The sequence below is a fragment of the Opisthocomus hoazin genome, chromosome 2 (assembly GCF_030867145.1).
Source record: "Opisthocomus hoazin isolate bOpiHoa1 chromosome 2, bOpiHoa1.hap1, whole genome shotgun sequence".
NCBI lineage: Eukaryota > Metazoa > Chordata > Aves > Opisthocomiformes > Opisthocomidae > Opisthocomus > Opisthocomus hoazin.
In genome coordinates, this window is record NC_134415.1 from 61,010,397 (window position 1) to 61,037,814 (window position 27,418).

At 42.0% G+C, this 27,418-nt stretch overlaps 2 long non-coding RNA genes across 2 annotated transcripts in view; one reads left to right on the forward strand and one right to left on the reverse strand.

Annotated features, from left to right (window-relative positions):
* LOC142365571 (uncharacterized) overlaps positions 1-10,122 on the reverse strand; it is a 32,099-nt gene extending 21,977 nt beyond the window's left edge. Inside the window, exons 1-2 of the long non-coding RNA XR_012766493.1 lie at positions 10,031-10,122; positions 9,735-9,940 (exon numbers count right to left, since the gene is read on the reverse strand). This is a non-coding gene — a long non-coding RNA (uncharacterized LOC142365571). The remainder of the gene's footprint in view (positions 1-9,734; positions 9,941-10,030) is intronic.
* On the forward strand, positions 9,071-26,292 carry LOC142365566 (uncharacterized). Its single transcript, XR_012766492.1, has 3 exons — positions 9,071-9,311; positions 21,214-21,314; positions 25,768-26,292. It is a non-coding gene; the product is annotated as an uncharacterized LOC142365566 (long non-coding RNA).
* Positions 26,293-27,418: the final 1,126 nt, after the last annotated feature.

Genomic DNA, 27,418 nt, shown 5'->3' on the forward strand with positions numbered 1-27,418 from the left:
TTTGAAAGATCATGGTGATCAGGGGAGGTTTCCATCTTAAGTTAAAGGCAACAGTGAGTACTAAGTTTTCCAAAGGATGGACCATTTTTCTGCCCTCTGTTCCGAGATGCCATGGTATACGGTATATCTCAGACATGCCGTTTCAAGAATCCTTTCTGAGTCAGAGATCCTGTGTGGTCACGTTTCCACAACACACATGTGTGAGCCTGATTTATCATGCAATCTAGAAAGCAAAAATCTTACACGAGCTGCAGCTTCTTCCCAATTGCCCATATGAATTTTAACACCAAGATCTTTTTGTCACGTGAATAGTTGGGGTAAAATATTTTCATCATATGGATCGCTCTTTTTAACTTAGACAGTGAAAAGTTCCCCACAGAGATGGACTAGCTCATTTTCCCTTGTGTAGCAAATCTTTTGAACTCCATAAGTATCTGTGAACTTTAAAAAAACGATTCTGCTCTGAGTCATCTAAATAGAAAGTTAGATAAATAGGTCCCCTCACAGCCTTCATTGTATTAATCGCAACAAAGCTCTTGTGAGACAGAGAAGATCTGTTAAACACTTCTTCCTTTCAGGGAAACTGACTTCACATGACCTGCCTGTGGTCAGAGAAGAAATCTACAACTTTACTTGACCTCAGCCCTGCTGAGTGCAAGGCTATCAGCCATCACTAGAGAGTTGTTCCTCTACTATCCACCACTTCACATTTCCATCATGTTCAGCTTTTAAGAACAAAAAAGTTTCTGGCAAAATAATTTTAGAGCACTTTATGGTACAAATATAATCAAAACTTGTATCCAGTTTGTACCTATCCCATGTGGAATTCATCTCAGCTGGCTTCAGACTTCTGCAGTATGGACATCAACATCCAAGTTAGTCACCCTGTAATCCCTTTGTAGCTAAAGGAGAAAAGCAGACTCTGCTAGATGTGAATAACCTGATGTAGTTTAGATATCTGTTTTAGGAGGTCGTGTTTCATATTCTGGAAATGTCTATATCTGTGTGGAAAGAGAGTCTAGCATGACTAGCTCAGATGAATTTCATCCCAAGGATCTCAGATAAAATTTGTTAGTTCATTTCATCTGGGAAATAAAATACCCAATATCACTGATACAACCAATGAGAATGAAACCTCCAATTTTAAATGTCAAATATTTGGAAGTTATCCAAGAGTGAGCTTTAGTGAGATATTCTTCGAATAAACAGCAAGAGCAAATACAATCAAAACAGGAATTCCATGAACAGGAAGAATCTTAATTATTAGATAGCTTCTTTCTGTGAACTCCTACCTTCTCTTTGTTTCAAACCCAGTCAGACAACATGAGTTTAGGTATTTCGATCCAACCTCAATAGCATTAGTTTGTACTAATTAATTAGTACATTATGTATATTAGTACATATTATTGTCATAGACTATTCTCTGCTACGACAAGCTAGTCATCATTGCTTTGAAGATATTTTAAAGAATTTCTGTATGTGTGCTGAATTGCTTAACTATCCAAGTTCGACTTAGACTGCACTACACAATTAGACAAGTTTAAGCAGATTTTAAATTCTCAGAGTTCCAAATTTACTGCAAATTTCTCATTTGTAGCAATGTGATTTTAAAGTCTCTTCTCTGAAGCATGTTTTTAATTAGCAGAAAAACGCTAAGCTTTTTGATCTTAGAATGAAACATAACCAGCCTCTCCGCTCACTTGTCCAGACTGAGTCTTTATGACACATAAGATGCGTTCAAACTATTGCATTCCAGTCTTAAAAGCAATGAGAATTTATTTTTTAAAATGAGATTTGCTGTGTTTCTTAGCAAAGCAGTTTTGCTGCTACCTGATTTGCTGTAGTGGTTTGATAGATAGTCCATCATCACAGCTTCAGCCTTTCTAATATGACACCTAGCAAATACAGTGAAAATATGGGGAGGACAGCCTTTTCTTTGCATAGCGTGCCAGCAATTCCCATTCCTATTAGTGTCTGCCAAGTGCCCAGATATAAATGTCAGCTGAGCACCGTGCTTCTAAGAAGTGTCTTCAAAACCATAAAAGGTATTCTGCAAAGCTCCATCTCTTTGATCTGACTGCAAGAAACCTTGAGTAGATGATTGAAGAGAGCATGGCTAGAGGCAAGCATTCAAACCAATTGTTCTGCTGTGTCAGAACAAGGGCAGAAGGGATGACACATTCGAAGGGGCCATTTTGAAACTGAATATCTCAACATTTCAACAACAGAGGGTAAGAATCCAAGTTTTTCTAGTTTTCTAAAGCAGTACTATCTATCCATGCCACTCCAAAAGAAAGCTGCAAAAGCACAGGCAAAGAAAGGATGCATTTACTACACTCCACCACTTTCCAGGCACTTGTGCTCCTTCATCATCTTCATCCTGCTCTGCAGGCCAAAGATTTTGCCTGAAAACATATTAATTTGTTGTATTTAGACATGAAATGTCAAATCTGTGGCTGTCACAAATCTACTGCGTGCCAATGGGAGCCACAGGCTCTGCTTACTCTGCTCTTGTGTGAAACACTGAACCGAATCTTTCCACTCACTAGAGTGAAGGTTTGGGGCGAAGCAGAAAGCTGGTGTTCCCAGACCCACACCAGAAGAACAAGAGAACAATTAGAACTTTGTTTCAATGTCATCAGTCAGAGGCAAGGGCAGTTCTAAACTAAATGAGAACTTGCCAGCCACAACTGAACAGTGGGAATGGGCAATGTGCTTTAAAAGAGCCCATTTAAACAGCAGAGCTCTCCTCCTGGCACATCAGTGTCCTTCAGTCATCATGCAGTACCGTTCCCTCTCCATGCAAATCCCACTTATTCACCTTCCTCCAGTTCAGCAAAGATCATATGGCCATAGGTCAACCCCAGAAGCTGTGATCTGTTTCTCAGTTATCTCTAGCCTTAAATTTGGCTCAAACAGCTGCCACTTCAGCGAAATGTATGAAAGGAACCAGACTGTATCTCTGACTACATTCTACGGAGAATAGCAAATACCACTGCAGAGCTCATCTCCCTACTCTGACATGTGTAGTTAATGAATCTTGCAGTAAGTTGCTTTATAAATATCCTGTACTAGTTCATTTCAAAACAGAGATTTTGGTTGCAGGGAAATCTTTCACTTGGGAACATGTTGCCAGTCAGCCCAGTAACATGCCTCTCAGTCTGCAGCCTGTGCTGGTCTCCAAAGGCGGTACTTTGGGACTGTCTGTCAAAACAGCAGCGTCCCATTCAAGACACAAAGTGTTAAAGTCATCTCATGCCCTTTACAGAGTTACATTCAAACTAGGACTTTTCTTTTAATAAAGCTTGCTGATCAAGGTTATCAAGTCAGGTAGTCAATAGCACTGAACCCTTTTATCAGCTCTTCTTGATAATAATAAATTATTCGCCATTAGACAGTATGCTAATTCTTAGACTCCTACAAAGAGCTTAATCAATTAAGTGCATTTTATTATTTTCTAGTCTAAACATCATGGACTCATCTGAAGTATCCAATAACACTAAATTATTCTAGATAGTTAAATTGATGTTCAGCCAATCAGAGATTTTATTCGAATTTATCTGTCTTCCTGCATTATTTAACCAGCACAATGAGAACAACAGAAACAAAATACACCCAAGAGGTGAAGTGTGAATTGAGTAAGGAATGACGCTCCAAAGTTATAGTATAGAAAAATGAAAGAAAATGTGTGATTAGCTTTCAGGAGGGAGAGGGCAGGAAAGGTGTAACAGGCAGATCTGTGCTATGCATTCTTCTCTGGGTCAGATTATTGCTAATTTGAACCTGGAAAGGCATGTTTACCCTGCGGAACAATTCTATATCTGAGGTTGGCTTCCCCAGATAAGGACGTTTCTAGTTATTGTCTTGCAGTTTTAGGAACAGACCCAGCAAACCTACCCCATACCTGTCCAAAGGCAGGCATTTTAGTTCAAAACTCTGTTCCTGAAAATGCTGTCCAACTTTTGCTTAATTCTTGACTACTCTCCTCTCTTCTCCTCTCCTCTTGTCTCCTCTCCTTTCCTTGCCTCGCCTCCTATACCTTGCAAATGATCTAACAAACCCTTTCTCCTCAAAATACCTGTTACAAAAATAACCATTAGTCCCAGTGGCTGCCTCCTACCTAAGTATTTTCTCACAGATGTAGTAACCCCCCCTTTAAGTTACCTCTGCTTTGTACGGCTGGCACAAAGCACTTGTGTAGCTCCTCATTGGAGCCCCACATGCAAGCAGATGATAGGTGTTACTGTGAACTACAGCTGAAAGCATTTTCCACAACCCCGGCTTTCCTGTGAAACCCTGGCACCACGATAAAAAAGCACCATGTTGAATTCCTTCTGGAGTCCTTATTATCCTCCTGCCAAAACCCGGCTCAGTCTTTAAAAAGAAAAAAAAAAACAAACAAAAAAACCCCCCAAAAAACAACAAACCTCCATAGGTCTAAAAAAAGGATATTTGTTTAAATAGTGTGTAAGAGCAGTGTATTATGCTTCACCTGCATTAGCACAGCCTCTGCAGCAGGAAGCATTTTGGCATAAGTAGATATGGCCTTAAAAAACAATCTCCCACACAGGAACAGGCTCATTCTGGGCAACCAGGGCCAGCTGCCCCTCTGGGAAAGCATGCCCTTTAATTTGAGCTGAGGCTGCTTCTAGCTGCTGTGTGTGTAATTGAAGACTGCATTTGCTTTTAAGTGAGTTGCAACATGTTCTTTTAACTGGGTAATGGATCAGGCTACAGATTCTTCCACTGCTGAGATGTGTCTCTAAATAAAACTGAAAGTGCCCTATAGGGTCAGACCAGAGGTTCGCTTAACTTAAGATCCTGTCTCCAACACCTGCCACTAACTGCTGCCTGGTGAAAGAATATAAAAGCCACAGTAGAAAGGACTGAGTGATTCTCTCCTTTGTGCATTGTCCCAGCTCCTGGCAATCAGCAGCTTAACAGCATCGCTGAAATTAACTAACACAGTCAAGTCTGACACATAGATTTCAGATCCAGAGACCTTTTCCAAAGTTGTTCCCACCTATAACATTTGTCAAGTAGAAAACTAACTCCTCCATCCTCATTGCTGACTTGAGAGAAGGTGGGGTGAAAGTAAAATGGTGCTGATAATCCCATCATCCAATATTCAACAGAGGCTGTCCTGTACAGAAGGAGATGTAAAATCGTAAAAGCAGGCCAGTTAAATCCAAATGATTATGTGTTTTGGTTTGGCCTGGATAAATGCCAGGTGCCCACCAAAACCGCTCTATCACTCCCCCTCCTCAGCTGGACAGGGGAGAGGAAATGTGAAATATGGAAATAAGCAAATATGATGAAAGGCTCGAGGGTCGAGAAGAGGACAGGGAGAGATCACTCACCAATTACTGTCATGGACAAAACAGACTGAACTTGGGGAGAAAAGGGAGTTTAATTCATCACCAATCAAATCAGAGTAGGATAGTGAGAAATAAATCCAGATCTTAAAACACCTCCCCCCCTCCCTCCCTTCTTCCTGGGCTCAGCTTCACTCCCGTTGCTCTACCTCCTCCCCTTCTTCACTGACCTTCGTGTGTCAGAGTTGTTTTTCTCACATAGTCTTACTCCTCTCTCCTCACCGCCATTTCACTGCTGAGTTTTTTTTCTTTCCTTTCTTAAATATGTTATCACAGAGGCGCTACCACTGTCGCTGATTGGCTTGGCCTTGGGCAGCAGCAGATCCGTCTTGGAGCCGGCTTGCAGTGGCTTTATCAGACATGGGGGAAGTTTCTCACAGCTTCTCACATACGCCACCCCTGTAGCCCCCCTCGCTACCAAACCCTTGCCACGCAAACCCATAATGTTAGATAATAAGGGAAAATACCCATAATTCACAAGAAATATCTATAAAATGCACAGCAAGTGCTTCTATTATTGCCTGTTATTTGAATCTCTGTGTTCTGTAGTTTTGTAGCAAAGAATCTTTTTCCAGTTCATGCATTTGACCATCTTATTTCTTGTTATTTTGAATGCATGCATACATCTACATTAAGAACTTTACATTAATTCTATTTGAATATGGACTGAGGTTATTGAAGAACACTTTTTGCAATACTGGTAAAGCAATGAACACAGATGGTCCCAGATTTGCTCAGAAATTCCTGTCTAAAGCTGTTTTGGTTTGCTTTCTCTGCTAGCAAAGTTTAAACAGCACTGTAAGAATCAATCCTCCACACCTCTGTCACACTGCTGGCTGAACAATCCTTTTTGGCCACAGCTCCTTAAGCGGAGTTTCCACACTTTCTGCACTGACACACATTATACAGCCAGCCAAAGACTCCCTACACAGACACTAACGCACCGTAGTATCGTCATTATTTTTATTTACTTACAGAATGCCAAGCTTGATACAATACTAAACAAAACCAACATGGTCCTGCCTCAAGGACTTGCTATACTTTCATCTCTACCAACTCTGGTGTCACAAAACAACATCAGCCTCTATAGCTCCCTTGAACTTTCTGTTCCTCCTTCAGAAGCTGACAAGTTCATGAAGAAATGTCTGTGCCGATACAAGACAGTATTACCCTACAGCTGTCTGCCAATGTCCTTTTGCTGGTACAGGCTGGTTGAACGTTTCTCATCAAGTTCAGTACAAAAGTCAGCTGTAAAACCCACTTTGGGAAACTGGCCAGGCACAGGTAGTGAAGCTAAGCGACAGGCCTGAGATTTTATAGGTTATTTAACTCAAGTTGTTTCCACACAACGTGTGAAGCAACATTGACATTAATCTGGGAGAAGATGTGCACTACCTCTTTCAAAATCAACTTCTGAGTCTCAGACAACTGTAATTTTCAGAAAATGGATTCCACACAGGCTGCAAAAAAGAAACACTTCAGAAGTTAAGTTGACTTTTAGGAGAGAACTGGGGACTGTTTCTGGATGCTAAGGAGTAATACAAATCAGAAGTAGAACCTAAATCTGGAGCAGATGTCTCCCAGATGTCAGCTGGAAGAGACACGCATCACTGTATGCCCTCCATGCTAGTGGTGAGGACAAGACCCAAACTCTCTGAGTCCCCCAAACTCTTCCTCTCTGTCTGTCTTTGAAATGCAGTACAGGAACTCAGAAATAATCTGCAGCATTGCTCCAGGAAAACGTGTGTTGTCGATGCCACAGAAAGGAAGGGTGAGTCAAGGGCTGAGGGAGAGGAAGATGAAGTTTTCTTTCTATTCCTCATAAATCTGCAACTGCCAGAGGTGAATCAACCTGCAGAAAGGGCATAGGTGACGGAGCAGGCAGGTTGCAAAATATAGGTCACAAAATTAATGCATTGCATAGCACATAAGCTTCGTCACTTGGTGCATGAACATTTCCACCTTCAAAGTAAGTAGTTAAACACATAAAGAACAATAGTTCTTCTTTGGACATTTTTTGGCTATAGAAAATTGAAAGTAATATCAGGTGCTAGTGTTTAGAAAGTAAAAGTTGAGACAGATATCAGCTAAACATTAAAGTCTAGTTTTTTGTGAATAAAAGGCTGCTATACAGCAGATCATACCTCTTCTAACACGAAGTTTTATTTCTTTGGCATGCGTTCAGTTGTCATGAAGAAGAGTCTGACTGGGGAGCAGTTCTTTGGGTGGTGTTAGTGAACCTTCGGATGATGTTAGTGAACCCTGGAGGTGTTCAAAAAACGTGTAGATGTGCCACTTCAGGATACGGTTTAGTAGGCATGGTGGTGTTGGGTTGATGGTTGGACCTGATGATCTTAGATATCTTTTCCAGCATGTGATTCTATGCTTCTAAGGCAGGGGAGTGAGTGCATTATAATTGGTCAATAAGATTTCATAAAAATGTTGCTTTGTTGGCTTTGATGTCCATCTTTGCAGGCTGCTGCTGAGTTTTCTGAAGCTGCCAGGACCTGTCAGGCTATGCTGTGTAGACATAAAGCTGTAATGAAGTTTTGGTTAACTCAGTAGGATGGGCAGAGCATCAAGAGAACCCTCTTGACACTAGTTTTTTTCTCACAAGACAAATTCTTGACAGATATCAAATATTTTTTTCCAATAATAAAGATAAAATCCTATAGATTTAAAGGAAGGTATGATTTTTGCCTTTATTTTTTTCTCAGAAGTCTTTCTAATAGCAGTCATACCTTGGACACCAGCTCCTCCTTTACTCACACAAAATAATGTGGACATCACTCTCTTATGGCTATGGCAATCTAACATGCCGTGCATTGAGGAGGGACACTCATTGCTGAAATTAAGAAAACAGAGCTTGTCCTGCTCTGAGAAAAAAATTGCCATTCCATGACTTGACACCACCTTGTCCTTTTTCCAGTTACAGATACTTGTTTAGTTTGGTTTTAGCCCTCCTGTAGTGGTTTCCATTACGAATAAAATATGCACTCATCTGTTACGCTCACCATCTCCTCATACCACTGGGAGCTGGATGGTTATTAATGTCCCTATCTTAGTGAGGGAGAAAAAAAAATGAATGCAGACCATCAAATTTCATAACTCTTGGCTCTTCATCCCATGTTTATGCTAGTATGCCGTGACACTGCTTTTTACATACAATTGCAATTTTTCTTTTTTTCTGATTATTCATGATTTGGAGAATGCTGCTTTAGGCAGTCAATAGCAATTATACTTGGTGAAAAGAACATACAATACAAATTAGAGCACTATAGATTTCCCCCCCTGTTACTTTAATGTTTAGTTACCCTGTTAGATTTAAACTGAGTACATAACGTTTAATAAATTGCTTTCACTAAAACCCATTAACTGACACTTAGAAATAGCATTTTAATCCAAAGGAGTTCGGCAAAACATTAGTGCAATTAATAGGTACGTTGGAGCAGTGAAAAATCCACTCTAAAACAAAGTGTATCCACGGTGGCAGGTTGTTTATATCCCATACTTAAAAGCATCATGAAAACTGAGGGCAAGATCCTTAGCCAGCTCCAGTGAATGCCATGGAGTTTCTCCCATTTACTTTCAAAGAGGGCTTGGCCCTGTGATTCAAACCCACATTTCATTGCCTTGGCAAAACTTGCTGCTTTTCTGGTGGCTGGGTACAGAATGAGCAAGAGCTTTAGGGCAAAGGCCGTATGGAGCTGTGCACCAGCCGACTGAGGCACAGGAGAAGCTGGGCCATGGCTTGTGCTCACAATTACTCATGCTCTTCCTCCTCCTCTTCCCTTCCACTCCTCTTCCCGGCAAAGGCAGTATCTTCTTCCTGCAGCTTGTTTCTTCCCTCTCTGTCAGTGTGGGCAGCAGCAGGAGCGACAGTACCACACACCCTCTGCAGAGGCTGGGCACTGGAACCAGGACTTTCTGATGCAGGTGAGCCCTAGCAAGCAAGCTCCTCTGAGAGGAACCTTGTATCTGTTTGACTTGTTTCTTCATGGTAACTTCTCTCTGCCTGGCCATTGAATATTTTTTTTAACTTTTTTAAAGATGCAGTGAATGAAAATTCCTTTCTTTGTGTGACTATCATAAATCAGCATTTCTCTAGTTTCACACAGAGCACAAGCATTCCTTTCTCCAATAGCTGCACACAGTGCTTTGTTTGCAGAAAGAGAGGATAAAAGTTTCCAGCAAGCATAGATAAATCACATGTTTTTGACCAGTAGTGTAGTTTTTTGTGATGTGTGCAGGGCTATATGTACTTCTCTCCTTCTGTCCTCAGGTTTGAGCCCTACCGCTTACTTTGCCCAACAGGACAAGTTTCTGTCCCACCACACTTACCTGTCCCACCACACTTACCTCCCAGCACACTGGTCCTGCTCTGGCACTCCCAGTTCGCTCTGCTATCCAGAACAGTCTCTCAGAACAGAAGTGGGCAACTCAGTGGCTGTCCAATACATTTGTCCTTCCCAGTTCCTGAACTTTTGTCCTGTTTATCCAAAACATGTTGCTTATTGGGAAAACCTCTTCAGATGTTCTGGTTTTACTCTTATCTTGTAGTAACCCTGAAACAGAGTGTAGCTTTTCTTGATCCATGTTCCCTTCTTCTTAGTTGTTCTGCTTTCTCTTTCTTTGGTTTAGTTGAATATACTCACCCCAGCATACACTATTCACATTTATTATGAAGCAACTCCTTATCCTTCCATGTATCCTTCTTTGGCTATGACTGCGGAAATGTATTTGTTTAAACAGCAACATGAAGAGAAAGTTGTAATCTGTCGTTTCCATACTGAAAGTACATACAGTGCCAGTGCCTGTAATTTGAGAAAACTTTTCTGCTGAGAGGATCTGCTGAAATAATATCTGAGTATCATTTGCCAAGAAATGTGGATAAGGATATTTTACCTTTTTAAATAAAAGCATAATAATCAAGTTTACACCAGAAATTCTCATCTATAATACAAACTCAGTAGTTTAGCAGAAGCACATTCTGTAGAATTCTTTATGGAATCAGTAAAGATGCCATTTTTCAATGTAAAGATTCATCCATCATTCCATTTCTCTTGAGGAAATTTTTTTATGAATGTGCTGGAAGTATTAATGAAATATGAGACTGTCTCATTGCAATCAGGTGGAGGAAGAAAGATAATACTGTATGTATTTTATTAATGCACAAGAAGTTCTTGAATCCATATCCTGTAAGCAGGGGTGAGCAGTGGAATGTTCATTCCTGGGATACTTTGTGAATCCCCAAAATGATGTGGGAAGCTTTAGTGGTACATATAACCTCACTGATGACTGACAGCCCTTCTGTTTGCGCATGTGCTTGTATCAGCATTTGCACTAATGAAAAAAAGCCGCCAAATCAGTAGGGATTTCTCCAATAGCTGGGATGACAGACTTCATGATTTTCTGATGGAGAACAAACCTCTGTATGTTCAGACTGAAAAGCTCAACAGTCAGGAACAGATCAGTATCTAGTTATAGTTGGCCACCATGATGTCGGCTGAAGAATTTTAGATAAGCTATACTTGGACGGTTTTTATGAACTGCTTTTAAAGGATGATGAAGATACTTACCCAGAACAATAGTTCTTATACCCCCAGGAGGCAGTCCACCTCTACTAAAAGTTTATCCTTCCTCTAAAAATCAAGTCTCATCTCCTGAGTAATATCACATTTGTACCATTAGCCATTTAATTTAAAGCATGGAACTTTATATAGCAACTAATCTCTGTGTGGCCTGGCAAAGTTGGTTGATTGTCACAGATAATTGGTTGATTTGGACAGTATTCAAGCTGGTGGCCTTCTGTATTCAAGATCATCTCTCTTCAGAATATACTGTGCACTCTGTTAAAGGCAGCATGGAAAGACCATCATCATTAGCAATTTTGCTGAAGAGCAATATTTGATAACCGACTAACAGGCCATTACTTGAATTGCCTACCTCTGTCATTTCAGCACAGCTAAAATAAGAATTCTCTCTCAGTCTTCCAGAACATAAGAGGTTTGTAATCAACTATTTGTGTAAATCTGGGGGCACGTAGGGAGTCATGAATTGTCAGCTTTCCAAATAAAGAAAATTTTAATTATTGTTAGTAAGCTTCTTGTAAAAACAAAAGTTTCTCCCTGGCTGCATGTGCACTCAGCAGAACCCCTTTCAATCCAGGCAGACCTGCACTGACAGCGAACGGCACATGCTTATACAGCCTGCAGCATGTGAGGCATACACAGGAGCTGCGGGCAAATAGTGTATTTGATGACTTGCCTCTATTTACTCTCTTGAGTTCCTCCAGAACAGATAACCTAAAACTTCATCTCTGTCCAAAAGAGTGTACAGATCATTTTTTAGTTCTGGTATTGAATGTCAGCTAACACAGCAGGGCCCAGTCCATAACTAGGGCTCCTGGTCACATTTGCACACATCAGTAACAACAACAGCAGCAACCCCATTGTTCTTGCACTAACTCATTTGTAAACATCTGGAAATACCTTCTGATCTTTACACGTTTTGCCAGCACTTTGTGTAAAGTTGCATCTTTGTCCAGTGTAGCAACTACAAGAACTTACTTGCCACTACTGTGGCAACTTTTGGTGTGAAGAATGCAGTTTTATAGCATTGGAACACATCTTCAGCCACTATAAATCCATAAACCTCTAATGAACTAGTTTACATTACACGAGGTGAAGGTCCAGTCTAGAGCCATTTAGGTAAATTTTACAGAGTTATGCAAGAAAATTTTACTGAAACCTCTAATTTTTGGTGATATCAGCTGGGTAATTTTTTGAGCTCTGTTAAACGGGATGATGAATCAGCACCTGTTCTGCCAGGCCCTTCATGTTGTCTCAACAGCTGTAAAGTGTAGAGGTTCGTGACACACAATGGCTAAGGGGCCCAGTGAGTGATTCAAATCATGTATTCCTTCAATGATGTCTTCAAAGATCCCACGTATCTTGGAGTTTGGGAACGACCGGGCAAAATCTGCCTCCAGACTGCAAGCCATCACTGAGGCCAGTAAACAGAGAGACAAGGAGGGAAAGTCTACCAGACCAAAGATCAGCAGTTACTGTTCGTATTTCCTCCAGGGATCTAATTGTTGAATATTTTCAGGGTTTTTAGTAGCAAAGGATCATTAATCCTCAACTCCTAATCAGTGCAGACATTAACGTGCAGTAAATACAATTTACTTGGTTTGGTAAGTGTGGTTGTCTGTGTGTTATTTTGAAATCATTCCCATCAGTTATGGAAATAAGGCTTTTGCATGCCCCACCTTTGTTAGACATGTCATGGATCTATGAGTCAATAGTCTATCATTTAATGTTTTCCATGTATGTAAGTGTCCTGGTTTCAGCTGGGATAAAGTTAATTTTCCTCCAAGTAGCTGCAGTGTTTTGAATTCAATATGAGAAGAATGTTGATAATACTGATGGTTTTAGCTGTTGTTAAGAAACCAAAAACTTTTTCCAGTCACCCATATTCGGCTGATGAGCAGGTGTGCAGGAGCTAGGAGGGAGCATAGCCAGGCAGACAGCCCGAGCTGGCCGGTGGAAATCTTCCATACCATGGACATCATGCTCAGATTATGAATGGGGGTTGGCTGGGGAGGGAAAGCTATCTGCTCTTCTCTGTTTCTGTGAGTTTGAATCCTCTCGTGGCCGGGAGTTCGAACTTTTCCTGAAGTTTGATCTTATTTCAGGAGTTATGCAGAATTCGTGAAATCCATGAGTTCTGTGTTCTGTGATTGCTGCTCAGGCGGTGAGAAAAAAATGTATTGTGTATTGTTTGCTTTGCATATTCGTTATTATTAGTGGTAGTAGTACAATTAGGAGAAGGAGGAGTAGAAGGAGGAGAAGGAGGAGGATTTCTTTTGTTGTTTTACTAAACTGTCTTTATCTCAACCCACAAGTTTTCCCTTTTGTCCATTCTTCTCCCCATCCCACTGAGGGGGAAGAGGAGGGGTGAGAAAGCGGCTGTCTGGTGCTTAGTTGCCAGCTGCCGAGTTAAACCACGACAATAGGTCATTGATTTCAAAGAACAACACTGACTCCATCTTGTGCCCTGTACTCATACTCTATACCAAAGTGATATTGAAAACACGGATTAAAAATGCTCAGCAAAACAGGTTCCTTAAGAAGGTGGTTTAATCACTGCAAATTTTTGCAGACCCAAAGGCACCACCTGACATTCAGCCAAATTGCAGTTAACTATGAGGCCATTCTTCAGTTTTACTGAGCTCATTTCAAACCAAGTTAAACAAGGAGTGACTGACAATAGTAACTCCCACAACATCAGTACTACTGCTCACGTGCTGCATTAGGAAGGCAACTGGCACAGCTCCTGCTGGCATTGGTGCATCCACCTGCAGCTTCTGCTACATAGACAGCTGACACCAAACTTCTCAGAAATATAGGCAAACCCAACAGAACCAAGACCAGGCTGCTCCTGAAATGACAGAGGTGCAGAAACGAGTAGAAGAGCTGAGACTTGAAGAAAGACCTAGAAAAGCCAGTTTGGCTGTTCCTGCTACAGTGGGTAGAGAGCAGGTGAGGAAGTGCTCCCAACTCCTGGGATGCCAGCCCTGGCCACAGCCAGCCACCAGCAGTCCAGTGTCCTTGGGGACAGCAGGGGCCTGCTATTTAGCAGAGATTTTCCTCTATAGGTAACTAAATGCTAAACAGGGCAGTGGGGTTTAAGCCTGGTTCTCCTATGCCTCACATGACTGCATTAACCATGGGACTATAAAGCTAGATGCTTGAAAGTTTAACAATTTAAGTTTGAGTGTTTCGACTGCTAAAATCGAAGATAGCCTCAGCTGAGACCCCCAACACTGCCACCCTTCCAACATTCACTTGAAACATGAAAAACTCAGATTCAAGTGTCTGTTCAGAAGGCTGGGAGTAAACAGGCATTCCATCTGCAAATGGATGGAAAGAGGAGAAACACAGACCTGTGTAGCCTGAGGAACACATCAGCTAAAGGAGAAATAGCCTAGACATGAGATGTATGCAGTAAATGAGAAGATTTCTGAGCATTATCGGAGAGCGGTTCTCCAGCAAGTTTTCTCCTGGTGTGTCTGGGACAAGACATTAGGCAGAGTCTTGATCAATTTATGAAAGGTTATGAATGGCAGCACTAGCAGGAGACTGGATTGATTATAAAGGCAGGTCTTTTATGATCTATCTTCAGCAAGTCAAGCAAAAATCTACATGAATTCTGCTTGTGTGGTTATGAAGGTCAGTCCTCAGACGACACACAGTGCTAACTAATTATAAGAAACAACACATGTAATGAAGAGATGTCCTGACTTCTGTGAGTTCTCTATGCATCAAGAAGAACATCTGAACATGCCAAATATACCCTGTCTGTGCCCACATGTCCTAAGAATCATGCAGTTGTTGTAAAAGCAGCTCTTCTTCATTGGCTTCCTTAGAACATGAAGTCTGCACCTTATCTTTGGCTCGATACTGCTTCCTCAGCAGTTACTTTTTTTTTTTGATGTCCTCTTTATTGCTACAGGCTACTTTTGTTAGTGTCTAGTCAAAGAGCTGTGTCTCGACGAGAAATGCAGAGCACCATCAGGCAAGGCTCTTAAAATGTCACATTCATGCTCAAATAGGCAGATGCTGAAAGGATTTCTATAATGTCTTAAATAGATGGCACCAAGTAGGCAGTCTGAAAGCTTGCTAAAAATGGCAGTTCTCATTCACTTCCAAAATCAAGATCACATCGTGAACCAAAACCTTTGAGGAAACAAAGAGTATTTAACCAGGAAAGTGCTAAAATCCACCCAGATGCATGTTAAGGTATCCTGTAGGGCACGATGGCAATGGCAGCTGGATGGGCATCTGGCCCTAAGCCATGAGCTGGCAGTGCAAGCAGCCTGCTTTTCAGTGTGAACCATCTAAGTCTTTTTCATACCACCTCCCAGAAATTTCTCACAGGCTTAAACTGCACATATAATTGCAGGGTCTGGATTTCTTTTTATCTTTCCAGCCACTTAAATCCTAGCTACTTTCTTCTCCTTTTGCCTCTCGAGGTGTCTCGTTCTAAGTTCTTCTCTCATCGCCGTGCACACAAAAATCTTTATACCAATCCACTCCATCAGAAGAAATGTCCCTCCGCTGCAGCCAGGACAAGCCCTCCTTCTCCAGGTGGAGGGTGCCAGTAGTCACTCTGCAGGGATGCCAAGAGGAGATGACAGCAGAGGAGCACATATGAGGAAGGAACATGGCTGTGAAGTTGAAAATTCACCAGCCACCACACACCACAGACGTCAGAACACATCTCCCTCTACCTTCTCTGCTCTGCCAAAAATAAAGGCTAGGGGCAGAACACCGGTCTCCAATCCATTTGATTGCTCTCTGCTGTGACTCAATGACAAATGTTTGCCTTTTAAGCAGCAGTAAAAAGTCAACAAAGGGAGAAAGTTCATCTACGTCTAAAATTACTTTAGCACAAGCAGGCAGATAAAGCTGGTCAGCACTTGAAGGTTTCAAATTATCTGAAATTGCCACATTCTAAGGTTTGTTTTCATTCCAAATTCCAAATGGAAAAATAAGGTTTTTCTGACATAACATTACAAGAAAAAGCTGAATCATTATTTCATATAAATCACAACTATTCAATTTTATTAAAATAAAAATGTTGTGTCCCGATTTTCATCCTTTCAATTTCACATTATGGAAATATAAGAGGAAGCTGTAATGATAAAGGTGACTTGCTCTATGATAAATGATACATTGAATTAAATCAGATTAATTTCACAAACCAATAAAGTTGTTAGTCCTAATAAAATCATTATCTGGGGCTTAGAACTTAGGTGCTCTTTCATGAAAAAAAATCATAATCGACATTTCTCACAAGAAAAATTTAGATTTTGGTGAAACAGCCTTTCCCAACTTAAAAATCAGTTATCGGAAAAATTTTGCCAATTTTGAACACCCTCAAGGGTGTTTTATTCTTTGGGTTAAAACCTGCAGGGATGACTCACGGCCCCAGTGAATCAACGGGATGAAGGGGTGCTGATCACCTGAGGACTGCACTGTTACCAATGGTGCACAACCCTGCTGGAAACCAGGTCATTCCAGTGATTAAACTCATTTACAATAGTTCGAACAGGAGAGTTGTTCTGAAAGGATCACAGCAATATTGACTAAAAAGTCAATGAGATGCTGGGGAAATTAACGTTGCACACTTGACACACTTAGAAATGCCATTAGCTGGAAACTCAGCTAATCCTGCAGGATGGGGACATGGAGATCGAGTTAGGAGCAAAGAAAGCATTCAACAAGGTGGGTGAGTAACTCCAGCTGCCACTGGGTTTTGCATGATGCATGGACACTGAGGCAATCTGGCCATGAGCCCCAGTTTTGCAGCATGATTTCTGTGACTGGAACAAACTACACAACTGGAGCACTCGCTGTTTAAAAAGAAATGATTGGAGGGATCACTAATTGCTCTCAGGTTTATTTGATAATGCTGTTCTTTTCTCCAATCTCCTGATATATTTCATAGCAGATGTGTACCTAGACAACAACCCCATACAAAAAAAAAGCTTAGGAATAAAGAAGCTGTCTCCACTTCCATTTTTCTTTTTTCTTTATTCCTTTTTCTTTTTCTTTTCTCTTTTTTTTCTTTTATAACTGCAAGTCCTTCTTGGGAAAAGCTATTTCACAGCTGTCTACGGTCTTTCAGGGGAGTTTATAACTGATCTCAGGAGATGTGTGGGATCTAATTTATCAACGGATCAGAAGAAACTGTAACCAAACAATACAATAGTAATCCATTCTCCATCAGAAGAAACACTTTCAAGATAAAGAAAAATCCTTTCACTCCTTTCACTCATTTTAAATACGGCTCAGTGTCAGAGGCAAAAACTCAACACATAGAGCTTACAATGAATACCTCAGATCGAATTGCAGGTGATACTGCCTTTGACGGTGATACTGTTGCAGAAGGATACTGCCTTTACGCAGTGACTCCATGCACAGGGGAAGATTTTCCTGTAGTATTTTTGTGTAGGGAGTTTGGGCCAAGATGGATCCCTCTCAGTTTATTTGTAGGTCAGCTGTCGATATTTTGCCTTTGGAGCAGCTCCTCTCTCCTTGTGCTTTTCCAGCCTTCTCTCTTCACTCTGCAGCACAATTACTCGTGTGTCAGGGCAGTCAACAGGCTGAGCTGCTGTGATTTTTTTCTGAGCCTCTCTGTTCTCTCATTTTCTGACATTCCTAGCATGAATAGGTGCGCTAAGATAATTACACTAATCCATCTAGCAAAACACCCAACTTATACATTTGAAGCTAATTAGGTAAACTTCAAAATGGGTCATTTTTCAGCCCCTTAGTCTCCCCCTGCTTATGAGCATAACCCCTGAGGGGACTCTTTCTCTATCAGGTAGACATTTCTGGGAATGAGATCTAATGAATCCCTTTACCTCCTGAACTGAAAACCTCTTTTCATTGAGACTTAAGCAACTGAGGACAAATTCAGGTATGGTAGACGTAGGAGCTCTCCCAAGGCAACAATACTGCTTCTTTTTGCCTAAATTAGGTTTGACCCAATCTACTAAGAGAAGGCCAAAAGCTTTCTGTGAGCCCAAGTGTTGTGGGATCCTTCCTTCTCTGGCAAAGAAAGGCAAGGTAAGACTATAGCAATCAGCTCCCCTTACTGACATTAGTGCTACATGCAGATAAGATCTTTCAAGTGAATAGTAAAGAATCTTGCCAGAAATGGGTCTGTTCTCTGGATCCTGGAGCTGGATTGAATTTCACGAGTAGCAGGGCCTTTATTTCCCCCCGGTTTTTCAAAATGTTTCAACCTGATGCCGTCAAACTAATGCTTTGTGGTCTTTCAATATTAAATGAAATTTTGTGGTTTTAAAAATCATGAAAAAATATTTTAAAATATATATTATTTTTCTTTTTCCACTACTGGGGGTTGACCACGGTACTTTTATCAATTTCCAGCTGGAGTCACATTCCTGTAAGCCCTTGCCAAGAGCCTGGTAAGAAACAATTCTGACCTCCGCAGAACATGCTGCTTAACTGAGAGAGACCAACAAAAGGCAGCAGGAGAAACAAAAGCACTGAGTTGCAGCAGGTTGAAAAAAATCAAACAGCAACTCAGTGACAAATCTAGGATTCAGTCAAAACATTTAAATGACTCAGAGTCATGCTTCTCCTTTTACATCAGCAACATTACAACAGAGATGAATACCACAGCAGACTTTCAAGCTTTTGACAAAGGAAGGAGTGCCTGAGTATACTGCATTTTTGGGCATCAGTGGGAAAAAAAGACAGACCTTAGTGGGGGAACAGAGAAAAGGACAAAACAGGCACAAATGGGAAGCATTACTCATAGCAAACGTAACTGGTGAAGTACGCAGTCACAAACCTCTGCTACTCTGTATTTTTTAGCTTTTGTGGCCTCTGCCAACTTAAAGGAAAAGACATCGAAACCATCCTCTAAAAATGTGGGGGATTTATGCCAATGTGGTGCTAAGTGCATTTCCAAACCACTAAATGTCTTATCAGGAAAAGTCTTACTTCATTAGTTAAGATGGGTGATACGATATATCTGGGCTTAACAAATCTCAGCTAGAGCAAACTTGCTCTTTTCTTCCAGACCTGCTGACATCTCCAAAGCAGAAGAGAGGAGATGGTGCCCCTAAACCACACTGGCTGAGCTGGAAAGTGCAGTCCTGCAACACAGAGCTGTAAGGCTGCTGGCCAGGCTGCAGAGGAGCCAGCCTTGCTGCTGCTGCTGGGACCACACGGGAATGGATTTGCTGTAAAGTTGGGTGTGTGAAGCAAAAAAATCATTGAACCAGTAAAACTGACACAGGCCTTTTGTTTTCTCTCACTCCAGCAGAAAAGGGTAACATACGCCAGCTATGTGCGACCCACTGAGGCTCAATTGTTCCCTGAGACAAGAACATAGACAAGCTTCCCGTGCTTCCCTCCATCTCTTTCCCTGGTCTGCTGCTGTAATTTTAGAGGTGGGAGCAGATGAAAAGGGTTTTTCCATTGTAATGCAAGGTCTTTTCTTCTATTGCCTGCCACAAGTGTAACACCTTGTTATTGTCTGTTCCTTCTGCTGCCAGAATGAGCTGTGATGGAGCTCCCTAATGATAACAAACCATCACTGCAGTAATATTGATACCTGTTGTAATCACTGACATTCTGGCTTTTCAATTTTCACTATTTGCCTTGGATCAAGTAGCTCTGTGCTAATGCAACAGAAGGTCACCAGATGAAGGGGCTGATAACAGAGGGGGACTGTTCTACTTAACATGCATGGAGGATTATGCTTTTCAGTCGTCCTCGAGCTAATCTTTCAAGTTGTCCTTTTTTGACTTTCTCAGTTTAATCAGTTTAATCTCATCTTCCCTCTTTTCTGATTACAGGGATTTTCTGTAGAAACCTTGCCTCCACAATAAGGACCACGTGGCAATTTATTCTTATATTGATTTCAACATCTCTTTTCCGCTCCCAGGACTCTGATGCAAGGAGGGAGGGTGGGAGCCAGAGGGGAAGCAGAGGGTCCCTCTAGTGCCTCCTGCCTAGCAAATCCTCACACTTCTTTTATCTGGGAATCTGAATACTGCTTTAATACACTTGAAGTCAGAAATGGCAGCCAGATTGGAAACACTCAGCTGTGAGTAAAAGTTTGTGGAGACTGTAACAGCGATAAAGCATAATCACAAGACAAGCTAAATCTGGGGCACCAGTAATCAAACTGCTCAGGCCACATTTTCCAAGCAGCTCTTTTGTGGTTGCCATCACAACTGCTTACCCAGCAGAAGACAGCATTTCATGCCCCACAGGTGGGGAAACCAGATGGAAGGTCGAGAGTTAAACAGAGTGGCCAGTCTGCACAGGCAGGTTTGTGCATGTATTTTTGCACGCATTTGTACACACAGATTTAACTGCACAGGCAAACTTCTGTGTTTTTGTGCATCTCTCCGGGACAGGAGGAATTCCCACAACTATTAGTTTTTCCAGGTAGGAGGGATGAGGACTGCTTAGCACTGGATTGGCATTTTACCTATGTCTGCAATGTATAGTAAGAAAAGAGAAAAGAAAGCAACAGGCAACAGGCAATATGTTTTTCCACTGTACACGCTACCTAACCCTTCAGTCAGGATACTCAGGGAACAGCCAAGCAGGTAACAGGCAGCCCCACTCCAAGAGTAACATGGCCCTGTCCATAGAGCAAGTAAGACGTCCAAGAGATGATTGCCACCTTGCTGTTGCACCAAATAAGTAAGGGAGGAATGATCCCAACCTCCCACCCATTTCGTTGCTTGTGTTTTAGACACCACCTCTTCATCACATCGTAGTCTCTCACTCCGCAGACATCTGAAATGTTTATCTGTAGTTTCATTCTCCTCCAGACACACACACTTCTTGACCCGTGAGTAACACAACAGCAGCAAGATGGGTTCTGATGCAACGGGCTGATGTATCTGTTTAGCCCTGTAAGCCAGCTCTATTTTTCCTACCAGTAATGAAGGATTTTGCTTTCTCTTCAGGGTTCCTGGAGATAATGATATACCATAGCCAGCGGAGGCGAACATCTGTTTTAAGAACTGTGAACTTACAGAGACCATTTGTCTATCTGATCTTCCTTTCTTGTTTTTCAGTGTGCCCTATCCATTTCTCTGTTAATTAAATAGATGTGAAATCACTAAACCACTGGGTCGAATAAACAATTAAACAACAACTGAAATAAAAAAGTGGGAGGGAGGAGACTCTCTTTTCTTTTTATCCTCTCAGCTGATTCTGCATGGTAGAAATTGTCCTACTTTCTGAGCGTGCATTTTCTTTTCCTTTCATAGAAAGAAGACTTGGATTCATGAGGGCGTATCCACCTAATGACAATATGGTGGAGTTAACCCAAGAGAACAATGCCTCCCATTAATCTGCTCATGCTTAATTGGTAAGTACAGTATGGGGTTGGCATTTCAAAGATAGACTGTAAATGTACTTGAATTGGTTGCTACTTAATTGATGCAACTGGCACACACATGCACATACCCTAAAAAAAAGCGAGAGAAAGCAACAAGAAGTTATTATGAGTCATTCTTTCCTTTTTAATATCACCTTTAGCAGCTATAGGCAAAAAATTATAAGCATGAAGCTACTGTCATCAGCCTCTGCACATGCTGTCTGAGGAGAAAAGATCATCCCTTGCCTGCCTTGCCCAGCATCCTGCAGCAGCCTGGAGCTGGGGAGCCTGTGAGCTGTGAGACATGGCAGAGCAGGAAATCACTCCTGCAGTCCCCTCAGCTTACCTAGCTGCCTCCTTTGCACACAAGCATGTGGGCAATCGTGCGATCCCTGAGGAGATTAGCCGGGAAAGAGGGAAGCCCTGGACCTAGCCGGTGCCCCCGCTGCACCCCTGCCCCTGCTCTCTGCCATGCAGCCCTGGCACCCAAGGGTTCTCCAGGAACAGCAGCAGGGAGCAATGGTAGAAAGCGCGAAGACTGATGAGAGGCAATGGGCTACTGTGTTGCAGAGACGGACAGAAGCAAAATCCCAAGGACACTCTGGTCACTATAGACAGGAGCATGGACCAGGGTTGCTTTTCAGAACAGCAGAGGGCAAGAAACCTATTTTTGTTTCACTAGCTGTATTCACCTTTAAACAATACTGGAGGATGTGGGGTGGTTTTGCAGGAAGTTGAAAATGTCCCTTTCAGAAAGCAGAGCTCACCTTCCCCTATAGACATGAACAAAGGGGAGACTGCTAAAATACAAATTCTTTGGCAACCCAGTCGAGGCTCATATGACTAGAATATTGCCTATGAAATTACTTCCCACAAACCACAAACTTCTTTGCTAAAAGGTGAAGGGTCCCACATTGTTGACAAGACTACACAAAAGCAAAGTGCAAAAAGCTAAACTTTTTTCTCTTGTGTCCTACCTACCATACTGACACCACTACTCCATATCATCTGCACATAAAAATGTTAGCTTTTCCCTTCCAGAAACCTCTTTACTAAGTTGTTCACTGTAAATATGATTAGTTCTTGAGCCTTCTGACCAAATTACTTTTCCCACCCCAACACTATCCATTGTGTGGATGCCACAAGTCATACCCTGTGAAATGAGTAGTACTTGTTATAGTTCTTTTAAATAATGTTATCACATGAATATAGCAGAAATTTGCCCAGTTGAGAAATACAGCTCATGAGACTAAATTCTTGAAGAATAGTATCCCCCTGAAAAAGGGTTTCAACAGTGTGAAAAAAAGAGAAATAAGCAAAGGGAAAATGACAGCTAGCCCTACAATTCCTTGTGTCTGCACTTTTTTGTTGCATGTGACAAGGGTGTATCAATTCTCACTTTTCTACATCCACAGCACAGCTGATCTGTCCCTGATCTGGAAGAAATCAGAAGATCTCCAGATGTGTCTTGCACTCCACAAATTCAAAAGCAGTGTTTTGCACCTGGAGCCTGGAAGGAGGGTGGAGGTGGCAGGAACACAGGGATGCAACTTGTGTGCAGCAGGGACATGATAGATGTATGGAAGATAGTTTGGAAGGGGGAGAGGAAGAGAGGATGAGGTGGAGTGATCATAGCACAAATGACCCACTTCAGTATTTTCCAGGCCGTTACTATCACATCCTGAATTTCCTGACAATGTCCTCTGTATCTGACAACTAAGAGTTGGACCTACACAGTTTTCTGCTTAGGTTTTCATCTTTTCAAGTAAGATGTCCCCCTCGCCTGAGCTGAAAGAGTCAAGAGAAGGCATCCGTGAACCTACAGCAGCTGGAACCCCCTAAACAGGAGAAGGCAGTGCCCACAGCACCAGGAGAGGCCAGAGCAGAGGGCTGTGTGCAGAAATCAGCACAGCAGTTTTGGAAGTGAAAGAAGCAGGGAACTTTAAAATTGCTGAGCATGAACTAGTCCTTTCCAGAAAACTGGATTACAAATAATCCTGTCTGTAAAATTGCTAGGAAAAAAAATAAATAAAGCAGCTGACCTCAGTCCATCTCTCCCTTTTGAGGCGAAAAAGAGCCTGGAGCAGTTCTAAGACATGCATTTCTGTTCACAAAAGTCTCGATGCAACTTCTGCACCAGTGTCCAGCCTGGATTTTCATGTGAAATCACCTTTCTGGGTCTGTTTGTGCACCCACAGTATTGGCAAATCAAGGCAATATCATGTAACACAAAGCCATACAGTTTTCCCTAGTTGCCCTAATTGTACTCTGCTATTAAATGATCACCATGCAAATGATGAAAGGGGAAGAACTTGCATGGTAATGGAAATCCTCTCTGTTCCTGTAATCTATTTATTGAGGCTTTTCCAATTATTTTTATATTAAAAAAAAGCCTAGTAAGAAATATGAGTACAAAGAAACTACAGAGAAAGGCATTTGTGATTGGATTAGTGAATCCAGAACAAAATCATCAATAGTTGTCTTTCTTATTAAAATAGAGTAGCAATTTTGGCTGAATGATTAGCCAAAGTTTCAAAGCCTTGCAGAGTTGTTTCTATTACCGTAAGAAATCATCAGTGTAAGTCAATTGCACTCTTGGCATAATCTTAATATAATTTTGTTTATCTACCCCCCCAAAAAGGGAGGAAAAATTTCACCCAAAGCCCATTTTCCTGAATGCAATAAAAGTGAAAGCATCAGCAAAGACTGTTCTTCTCTTTCAGGAATTCCCAGATCTGCCACCCTAGAGAGCTTATCATCCAAGCCCTGTTGGCTGGCTGCTCCCTCTCCACAGCACATGGCCAACTCTTTCTGCAAGAATTCTGCTCTCTCACTGGCAGGCTTCAGCCAAAACCCCTTGTGTTTGCAGCAATGAATTGCTCAAGCCATCACCTTAGCTCTGATGCTCCATAGTTCTTCATGGCACTGGCCTTCCACCTGGAGGGACCTGTTAATTCCAAAGGAAGTCTGAAGGACATCACAGGCTTACCCGCATCTGCACTCTGGAGAAGTAGGGAGTACCAGAGACCACGCAGCAAGCCATCTTTGGCAGTTTTAGCTTGAGAAAGATGCAAAAGCTGTCAGCAGCAGAGCTGATTCACTGCAGGTTTTGCCTGGGTACTGTCAAGCCCTTCCCCCCTGGACAGAAAGGTTCCAAGGTTTGCTTATCCCATAGCACATCAGCCATGGCATCAGGCCAAGCATTTCACCAGGAGCTGGGGATCTCTCCGTCTTCATAGTGGATCTGCTACTTTTTACATTAAATCTCCAGTCAGCTGGTGCTGCCCCTCTGTTCTTTCAAGGATCCTTTTCCTCATGTCTTCAGTGATATCTCCCAGCAGATGTTTGCTAATCTTTTATTTCTAATAACACGGATGAGGCATAAGATTTATATAGGCTCTGTCTCTTAACTTACCTCCTTCCCATTTACTTATTTTTTATTTCTTTTTCCTGAAGATCACCACATCAAATTTCTTCTGCCGCAGCACAGCAATTGGGCGTAACCTTTTATCCTGATTTGTCATTTCATCCCCATATTAACTGTGTTGTGAAGACCTGTCAATTCCATTTATTGAACATCTGTAAAATTTGTGCTTGGTTAATGACTGAGGCAACTAAAACTCTGGTGCATGCCTTGGCTCTTTCTCATCTTGAATATTTAAATGGGTTTCTTGCTGGTCTTAGTTCATTATTCTATCTAAATTGCAATCTGCAATCATTTGCCTGGCCTGATTTTTTTTTTCCTTTTTTTTTTTTTTTTTGCGTGCTCTACTTTATCCTCATGAAACTCTGTTACGTGGGTCACTCTTGTTTTATTATTCTTACTTTGCATATTCCATTTAAGATTTTTAAACAGCCCTTGTGTTATTTAAAACGTTTTCTTATAGGGTCTGGGGATGAGGCTGTTGTATGAGGACGGGGTGGGGCGGGGGGTCTTGTCTCCTGAACCGATCTAAGGTTTGTCTGTCACTTCTCATACTGTCCTGACAGTTACCCAAAGGTTTCATCTAAGAACAGAAGTTGGAGGGCTAAGCCACTGCATGTGATTTGTCCCTTGCAACAAGATGCAACCTGATATAATCCATGGAAGCGGAGCTGAACATTTCAAACATGCCCACAGATAACAGTCGTTTTGCAGCAGGTGCTACCGAGTGTCTGATGAAATCTGCAGAATACTTACTGGGAAATCGTGTTGCTGGTACAAATCTGGTGCATCTTTATTTCTGGTTCCACTCTTCTTACAAAGACATTCTTTGTGATAGATATATTAAACCCTATCTTCCCATTATAACAGCAGTATTTTTCCATCACCTTTAATTATGTCAGATGCAGCATGCGGCTCAAGCTCACCTCCATTTACCTGATGCATTACTGTCATTTTGAAGGGCAGATGTTCTTACACCCCATGCTTCAACAAGCTCAGCTCTTTTCTATTGCTTTACAGAGACGTGGCTCCAAGAAGAGGTACCGCTTGCATGTCACATGCCAACTGGATCTGCACTCCACACCGCCACGCGCACAGATGCTTCCCTTAAACTACTGCAGTTTGTCACCATTCTGCTCCAACACATCCACTGTACATTGGTTTTACAGCTCTACTCGGGATTGCTATTGCATTATTCTGGAGTATTTATCTGGGTTTTTGTAAGGGAAATGCTCATCATGTACTGCTATCTCGAGACCAGCAATTCCAGTTCATAAGCTTTCAAACTTGTTTTCATTCTGTAATGGAGTGAAAATACCATCTTTTGAAAGGCTTCACAGGCTCATATTTTGCTAAATTCTTGACTTGCAGAATAAAGAAACCTCAAGACTTTGGCTTAGAAAACTGGAGATTTTTACCCCTTTGAGAGTGTCCTGGGTTCAGCCGAAATAGATTAATTCTCACAAGCAGCCGGATCGGCTGACGCAAACTAGCCAACCAACAGGAATATTCAATACCGTGTGATGTCATGCTTGGTATTTGAGTGGGGGAGCTGGCCGGGAGCAAGGTGGGCATCATCTGGTGATAAAATTGCACTCTGTATATTCTCTTTATCAGTATTATTGTTCTTATTTTCTTCTCCCTTTGCTGTTCTGTTAAACTGTCTTTTTCCCAACCCACAAGTTTTACCTTTTTCTTCCAGTTCTCCTCCGCATTCTAACCCCAGCAGGATGAGGAGGAGTGGGAAGATGGGGAGGATGGGAAGGAGTGAGAGGGCAACTGTGGTTCTTTGTTGCCGCCTGGAGCTAAACCACGACAAGAGACGAGGATTTTTGGCCCTCAAAAGTGCTCTTCTTCACATCATCCTTAAAATGGGCACCCCTTGGCAAAGCATTTCTGGGAGAAGAAAAAAGCATCTTTGATGGCAATCAAAATAAGCTCTCCTCACGCTCTTTACATTGAAGCTCCAGATCCCAGCCCTTCACGATGCCCTTAAAAATATGTTTAACCTATGGCATGTTTTTCAGCTTCCTTGTTTGCTCTCCACCATAAGCATCTGATCAAGTGGGAAACAGTAGAAGGTACACAGGTGTCATATATCTTTCAGAGACCTGACAAAACTGTTAAGGCAGCTCCTGCCTCCCCAGCCCCATAGAAGGTGTGACACAGGACACGTGAATGCTGTGGTAACGTCACACCATCCCTCCAGCAACTGTAGTGGCAAGGTGTCAACACAGCACGCCTCAACGGCTTCACCACCCTCAGGTGCAGAGAGGGTGACAGCAATATTATCTCCAGTAATTCTCGCCTATCCTGATGCAAGGGCCCTCCGGGGTACACACAGCTCGAAGGCTGGCCTTTCACTTCTTCCTGTGAGAGCAAAGGAAATATTTTTTTCTCGGATCTCTAATGAAAGTTTACACCTTTATTTCTGAAACACCAAGGATGGAAGGCTTTAAATAATACATTTCCAGAGCACTTGTGTGTAAGTGTCAGGGATGGGTGAACTCATTTGAACTGTTGGAAAAGCTGTATTCAAACAGCACACCTAAAGTCAGCTGTGAAACCGCTCTGCCACTGCAAAAAAGCCACCAAAGAGCATGACAGGTGCCTCGGGAAGGGAACCGTCACCACTGGCAGCTCTGGATAACAGTGCCGAAGCTCCAGTACC